Below are 8,107 nucleotides of genomic sequence, written 5' to 3'. Positions count from 1 at the left end.
AGCCCAGCGAGCTGCCTTCTGAAGCAGGAGTTCACCAGGTGGCCGGGGACAGAAAGTCATAGCAGGCAGGGGAACCACATGGGGCACGGAAATTCGTGCCCTACTCAGGGACCTAGAAAGAGTGCTCTGTGCCATGAGTGCATGCATGTGCATGCACACGTGCCCCCAGTGTGTGGATATTTGGGGTAAAATGAGGCTGGAGGTGTGGAAGAGCCTGGATGTGCACTGCCACGTGGCTGCCGCTGCAGAGGAGGCTGCTGTGAGGAGGCAGACGGGCAGCCTCTTATTCAGGAGCCTGAAGCTGCTTCCCGAATGCCAGCTGTGCCCTTGGAGCTCCTGGGGCGGAGCGCACTTGCTCACTGGCTCACGCGCACATGTGCTCACATGCACACGAGTGTGCGTGCACACGCACACACTCACACGGGCCTCGTCCACTGGCACAGCCCTTCCTGGGCCCTCACACGGCCTCCTGCCTGCAGTCACATGGCACACACTCCCACCGCCCAGTGCGTGCTCACACACGCCGCCTCGCCTGCCTGATGCACACACGCACGTACACAGCTCAGGGCCTGGGCTGAGTGGAAAGTAGACACAAGGGCCCTTGGAGGTACCGCTCAGTGTCGCCTCTCACTCCTGGACCCCATTTTAGCTGGCAGCTGACCCCTTCCCTGGCCTCTTACACTGGCTCCTGGCCCTTTGTACCCTCCCAGGGGTGGGTGAGAGGAGGCCGGGCAGGGCGGCGTGGGCCCACTGGGGAGCCTGCTGCTGGCCCTGCCAGCTTGGTCCTCACTGGGAAGCTCAACTTTGGGCCCAGCCCTCTCCCCAGGCCACCTGGAGGGTGACTGCCTGACTCAGTCACAGGCTGATAGGCCCCGTGGAGCTGTCCTCTCCCAAGTCCTGGTTACGCAGAGAGCTTCAGGGCTGCAAGGCCCAGCCTCCTCTTTTGCCTCCATGGGCAATCAAGTGATTTTCCCACGTATGTGAAAGGCAGAGGCCAGCATGTGTGTGTGTGTGCACACGTGTGTGTGTCGGGGAGTGGTGTGTGTGTGTATGTGTTTATGCATGTGTGGCCTGTGGTGTGAGTGCACACGTGTGAGGTATGCATGCGTGTGTGTATGTGTGTGTGGCCCACCCCTCACCTAGCCCTTCAGGGGGTTGCTGGAGGAGAAAGTGCCAGAGCTTTCCAGAACCCCTCCGAGCAGCCTCCATGTGTGTGTGCTCCAGGGAGCTCACAGGCTTGAAGACGTGATTTCACCTGGAGCCCCGGTAGACAGGCCAGAGGCAGGGGAGCAAGGCCTGGTGCTTGGTGTGTGGCGTGGGTGCCGGAGGTGTGTGAACCATGAGGGAGCCCTGCGAGGGAGGTGGGTCTGGGCAGGAGGACGTGGGGGGGGGCGTCCTGGACATCCCTGTGAGACGGTGGGTGGCTGGCTGGGCTCTCAGGGCTGGGGCTTGGCTGGAAGCCCAGGGCAGGGAGTGGGTGGGCAGCAGGGGAGACCTGGCCTCTCAATGGTCCCTTGAAGCTCGTGGTGACTGCCCTCTCTGCCCAGCTCCAGCCCCGTGGACCTTTGCACTGTGCTGATACACATTCCATCTCTTCTGCTCACGACCCTGAATCCCCTCTCTGCCTCCCCATGCGGCAAACGCCTGTCCCCTCCCCGGGACCCTGCTTCCTGCATGAGGCCCTTGTAAACACCTCTCACCCACACTGGCTTCGACCTGGGCCGTGGGGGACCGTGGGCTGAGCCCTCAGGCTGGGCAGGCCAGCCTCCTGAGCTGGCTGGCGCGGACAGGGGCTGAAGGTCGGAATCTGGGTGTGCTGCCCGGAAGGCCCTGTCCCTGCCTAATGCAGATGAGGATGCCTTGCTCGTAATTCTTCGTCATAAAAAACTGAAAAAATTTTAGAAGGGGGATTGATGTCCTGGTATAATTGTGGGCTCCTCAACATCTCCCTCGTTCTGCCTTAGGTCCGGGGTGCTCCAGACTGACCACTACCACCCCCAGTGTGGGCAGCGCAAGTGGTCACACGCAATCCTGCCCACAGTGTCCCCCGGGCCCCCGGTTCCAGGCTTGCGTGGGACCTGCATGCTCGGCACACAGCCCCCTCCTGCAGTGGGTGTGGGGTGCACACCCAGAGCCCCCGGCCTGAGGCTTTCACTGCCCGGCTCCCGTGAAGGGTGGCTGCTTGCTCTCTGGGGACAGCCCAAGGCCAAAGGGAGCTGCCTTCCCAAGGTTGCCCCAGCCCCCGCCAGGTCCCAGATGATGTGGGTACACAGCACCCCCGACCTCAACTGGCCCAGAAGGACTCCGGGCTCGGTCTGCTCCCCCGTGTGTGTGAACGAGCGTCCTGGGGCTGCCACGGAAAGTGACCACAAACAGGTGGCTTAAAACAGCAGGAACTTATTCTCTCAGTTCTGGAGGCCGGAGTCCAAAATCGAGGTGTTGGCGGGGCCTCGCTTCCTCCGAAGGCCCTAGGAGAGGGTCCTTCCTGCCCCTTCCAGCTTCAGGGGCTCCCCTGTTCCTCGGCTGTGGCCACATAGCTCCAGTGGCCACCTCCCTCCACACGTGGCCTCCTCCTCCGTGTCTCTCTCTTCTGTCCCTTACCAGGACACCTGCCATGGGATTTAGGGCCCACCTAGATAATCTAGGATGGTGTCATGTGGACATCCTTAATTCAAATACGTCTGCAAACACCCCTTTTCCATAGAAGGTCATGTTCACAGCGCCTGGGTGTAAGGACGTGGATATATTTTTTAGGGGGCTACCATTCACCCCACTGTAGCTCTCCAGCCCAGGCCTGCCCAGCCAGAGCACCAGTGAGAGGACAAGGTCGGGCATCGGGGCCCACAGTCGGGGGCCACAGGGGCCTCCTCGCCTCTGCTCCAGGAAGGGGCACCGAAGCTGTGCCTGAACTTGGCCCCCTGGGAACCTCGCTCCCCTGGCCAGAAGCCCCCTGCGTGAGTGTCCCAGCCCTTCCCCGAGCCTGGGAGCACAGGCCTGCCCAGGGCTCCTTGCTGTGGGCCAGGCTCTCCTGGCCAGGGCCCAGGGTCGTCTGAAGAAAAACCGCCAGCTCTGGTGTTGTAAGGACACGTACAGAGGCAGAGACAGGGCCCACCTGGTGCTCAGTTTCTAATGGCAGGGGCTGGGATACAGGAACCCTGAGTCTCAGTATATGAGGGGACCCCAGTGCCGGGTAAATGCGGAGCCCCCATGTCCCCATCCTCCAGATTGGGATACTCAAGCTCCTTGAACCTCCTTTTTCGACCAGAGGCACATGTGAGAAAAGCCTCTTTCCCAGGGCCCCACAGCCCTCCCGGCCAGCCCAAGGCACAGGCGACACCCCACGTTCCTTCTCCCACCTGCTCCACCCACCGAGTCCCACAACTGGCCTTGGGCAGGGGCTGCCCCAGCTTCTGCTCCACTTCAAAAGCAGCCCACGGCCTCCTTGGGCCTGGCTGCCCCCCACTGGCTTGCACCCTCTCGGGGGGGGGTTCCATCACTTCCCACGGGTGGGCGGCATGGCTTCACCCTGGACCTCCCTGCCAGGGCCCCTGGGGACCTGCTGCAGCTGCCCTGTGCCAGGGAGGGAGCTATTTCTGTCCCAGCCAGCGCCCAGCACAGAGGGCAGCTCCACGGCCGTGGGACAGTGCCCGCTCCCCTGCACCCCAGCTACCTCGCCTGCCTGTCCCAGACCAGCCTTGGACGAGGAGAGGGCAGGACACCGGAGCTGGGGGCAGCCGAGCCAGCTAGAGCAGGAGACGGTCAGCTGGGGAGCCAGGGCTCCAGGGAGGAGAGGGGGACTCCCCCTCCCAGCCCCCCAGTCTTCCTCCCCAGCCCCTCCTCACCCAGCCTCCCCTCCCCAGCTCTTCCCCTGCCTTTGGCTTAGCCCGTGGATGCCTTACTCCCTGGGCTGCTGGCCTGTGGGGCAGTGGCCCCTTTGCATGTGGCTACCAGGCCTGGTGAGCATTGCCCCTGGGACCAGTGCCCCAATGGGTGGCCTGAGAAGCCTGGCCATGAGGAAGAGACTTGGATCCAGGGCGGTGAGCAGCCAGGCTTTGACCAGGAGGCCCCTTACCGTGCCCCTGGGCCACCCCTGAAAGGCACAGAGGGCACACCAGTCGTGCGTCAATGACAGTAGCCAATTACTGGGGCTGCCCAGGCCACCCATGTTCCCAGCTCTTCCCTCGTTCGTTCATCCAGCAAATGCTGGAGCATGAGTGACGTGCTGTGTGCTGTATTGGGTGCTGCTATGGAAAAGTGAACAGAACCCAGTGACTGTCATCACGGCACTGACATTCTAGCGGGGGAACCTGTCCTTCATGTCCAGAGCAGTTGCATATGGCTCAGTTCTGCGTGGATGCCGTCTGTCTGGCCAGGGACCCCTGGGAAGGGGTGACTGTGGTTAGTGGCTCCCAATCCACCGCACATACCGCCCCTGTGCTTAACGGGCTCTTTCTCACCGTCCTGGGCTCTCCCATTGGGTGAGTGTCCCGGGCCTGCTGTAACATATGACCACAAACTGGGGGTGCTTAAAGTAGCAGAAGCCACAAGTCTGATGCCAAAGTGTTGAAAGGGAAATGCTCCCTCCCCAGTCTCCAGGGGAGGCTCCTTCCTGCCTCTTCCAGCTCCTGGTGGCTCCAGGCGTCCCTGGGCTTGTGGCTACATCAAGCCAATCTCTACCTCCGTCTTCACGTGGCCATCTTTCTGTGTCTGTTCTGTGTCTTTTAAGGACATTTGCCACTGGATTTGGGGCCCATCCAGATAATCCAAGATGAGCTCACCTTGACCTCCTTAACTTCTTACATCTGCAGAAACCCTTTTTCCTAATAAGGTCCCACTCATAGGCTCCAGGATGTGGACGCATCCTTTGCGGACCACCATGCCACCCAGCACGCCCACTGTGCCTCACACCCTTCCTGAGCCCATGGGTGCTGCTGGGGTGGCCGCTCTCTGCTGAGGTGTGGAGGGGCTGAGTCCTGCGGTCGGCCCCTTCCCCATCCTTGCCCACCCCCAAAGCCGTACGGTCTGTAGCCCTGACCACTGTGACTCTGGAGAGTGGAGGGTCCTCTCTCTCGTGGCCTGGCTGTGTGTGTGGCTTGGTGTGTGTACAGGTAGGTGTCCCTGTGTGTGACTAAGAAGTGGTGGGCATTGGAGGAGCCATAACCTTGAGTTGACTGGGCCACAGGGGAAGGGGCCAGTGCCCCTGCAGAGGGGCTGACCTCAGAAGGGAGCAAGGACAGGCCACCCAGAGTGACAGGAGGAAGCAGAGGGGGTGGGGGCACAGGTGGAGTGATGGATCCTGTTCCACCAGGGACATGTGGGGCACAGAGATGGAAGGAGGAGTATGGAGAGCACCTTGCAGTGCACTCCATGGCTTCCTTGGCAACAAAAGGGTCTCATTTTCCCCCGTTCCTATCCCCCATCCTTGAAAATTATGCGGCCACATAAATGCCATTCACAGTTGAGCCATGCAAACCACAGTTACTTTTTTTCCCTGCACAGCATTTTGTTTTCCCAGGAGTTAATAATTGTCCTCTGGGCTGCTGTTTGCTTAGCTTCCCACGCACTTATCACTAATTCAACCCTAGACTCTTGTCCGGGTGTGTAAACGGTCGCTCAAGACGTTCAAACACAGACCAGGCATTCTCGTGATTTCATCTTGTGGCGAAACTGCTCACAGCGGAGCCTCTGCCCTCACCTGGGGAAGCCCTTCCCCTCTTCTGCGTTGGAGACCTCAGTTTATGGTCAATTTTCCTTTTGAAACAATATACCCCTGGTGTAAAGTTTCAAACACGTGTTTGAAAAGAGCTCGACTGGATATTAGGGGCCTTGACCATCCGCCATGACCTTGAGCAGCCCCCACTCTAGATCTTGCTCCCACTGTCTCTAGAAGGACAGGTTTGGATTGTGGTTATTCATTAATCCTTCACTTATTCATTCAGCAGACATTTGTTCAGCAGCAACTCTTAAGAAAACAGTTTATCATGGAAAAGTTCAAACATAAACAAAAGTAGAAAGTTTAGTTAATGAAGCCCCGTGGATCGACCAGTGAGTGTCAACACTTGCAATTTGCTCGTATTTTTCATTTGTAATTTTCTTTTTTCCCTGGAATATTTTTAACTTGCTCTTTTCCAATCATTAGATCCACAGGAAGTTGCTGAGAAACTTCCAGGAGGTGGCTGACCCCTCCTCGCAGGTCGGCCCTCGCGGGCATCTTGCACAACTGAGGTGCAGTGTCAGGGTCTCGACGTGGCGCCACCACCATCCGAGGGGCGCTCCAGGTGTCACCTGAGGCATGTGCATGTGCACACACGCTCGTGTCCCTACGCAATTTCATCACTTGTGTAGATTCAGTCAACATACAGAACTGCTCTGTCATCACAAACAGCCCTGTGCTGTTTACAGATGTGTAGTTTTGTAAGAAACCGCCAAACGTTTGTCCAGAGTGGCTGCCCCATCTTCCCTACCTACAGCAGCGGCTGCAAGAGCAGTTTCTGCGGGCCTCTCCAGCCAGCATGGCTCGCATTGCTGCTTTATTTTACCACCTGCTAGATGTGTACTCTGCCGCACTATGGCTTTGGCTTGTGTTGCCCTAAGGCAATGACGCACTATGGCTTTGGCTTGTGTTGCCCTAAGGCAATGACATTCAACACCTTTTCTTGCAGCTCTTGGGGCTGCTGAGACTGAGCAGGAGATTCAGGTGGTGTCGGCCTAATCTGACCTTCATAGAGTTTTCTAATGACCTTTCACCCAGGAGTTTCAGAATCTAGATCCATTATTTAGGGTTGCAAAATGGTGATTTTCCAAGTCTGTCAATCTTCCTGTATTTCCTAGCTGGAATCCTATAATGGGACAACTTTCCCTGGTCAACTGTTTGGTCACTGAAATACAGGCGTTGCAGAAAGAGCTGGATGGACACCAAGTCTTCTTTCCGTACACAGCCCCTCAGAGTTCTCCCCGAGCAGCTCCCAGACGTGCCAGAAGTGACCCATCATTAAGGACTTTGGTACTTAACGTGCTGCATTCCACTGCCATCCTTCTTCCTCTCCGGCTCGCCTTCAAGGTGGCTCCCATGTCCCCTGCCGCAGTCTGGGGCTGGTCTTCTCCACTCCTCGCTGCAGACCGGGATTTTCACCTGGCTCCAAGGAGCTCTAGTTCCTCGTAGTGGGAAATGTATTCCCCACTAAATTCAGCAGGCACTGCCAAATACGGTTTCAGATGTCTTTGCAATTTTTTTTGTCCTTAAGATATATCCCACTAGGTGTGTATGATCAAAATACTGTGTTTTCAAGACAGTCGAAACACTTCTACATGTGGTTATGCCATCAATTTTTATATGGTTCATTTGTTTCTGTTTGCTTTTGATTCTTAGGGATTGCTTTTGTCTTTCTTTTGGTTTTTTTACGTTATGAAAATATTTTTCATGGAACAATATGTGTACGTTTATATGCCCCCATTTTTTTATACAGAAAATAGCATATTGTTGTGTCCTCACCTTTAGATGTGTCACGATGTGCTGGAGGTGTCCCCGGGAGCACACAAGCGCTGCCTCACCCTTCCCTCCTGCACACGGGTCAGTCACCACTCCCTCCCGCTCTTTCAGCGGGCCCCAGCTGTTTGGCAGTTGTTTCCAGTCGTCTGCTATTGCAAATAAGCACCTAGCCTTCACAGGTCTGTGACACTCTCTCCCTCCCTCCTGCCCTCATTATTTTGACACATGCAGATTGCCAGCTGTGCCCCAGGCACTGGGCCAGGCTCTCGGATGCATCGATTATGGCAGAGACTGCTGGTGGCTTCCCCCATTCTCCTCTGGAGATAGAGCCTCAATCCTTGGCTGGGTCTATGGCTGCCTGAATAAACACTGAGCCTCCCTTACAGCGAGGCGTGGCCATGTGGCCAATTCCGGCCAGTGAGATTTCACTGGAAGTTGTGGCTAGCACCTTCTGGGAAACTCCTTTCAAAGATGCTACTATTCTCCTTGTTCACCTGTTCTCTCCTCCTTCTAGTCCCTCTCTCATCTCCCCTCTGCTGTGATGGCTGGAGCTCTGGCTGCCGTTTCAGATCAAGGCAAGAAAGGCCACACCCCAGGGATTCTGGAGTGAGCTGGAAT

Source organism: Lemur catta, chromosome X, assembly GCF_020740605.2.
Source record: "Lemur catta isolate mLemCat1 chromosome X, mLemCat1.pri, whole genome shotgun sequence".
In the NCBI taxonomy this organism is placed as follows: Eukaryota; Metazoa; Chordata; class Mammalia; order Primates; family Lemuridae; genus Lemur; species Lemur catta.
Note: the sequence above shows the minus strand (reverse complement) of the source record.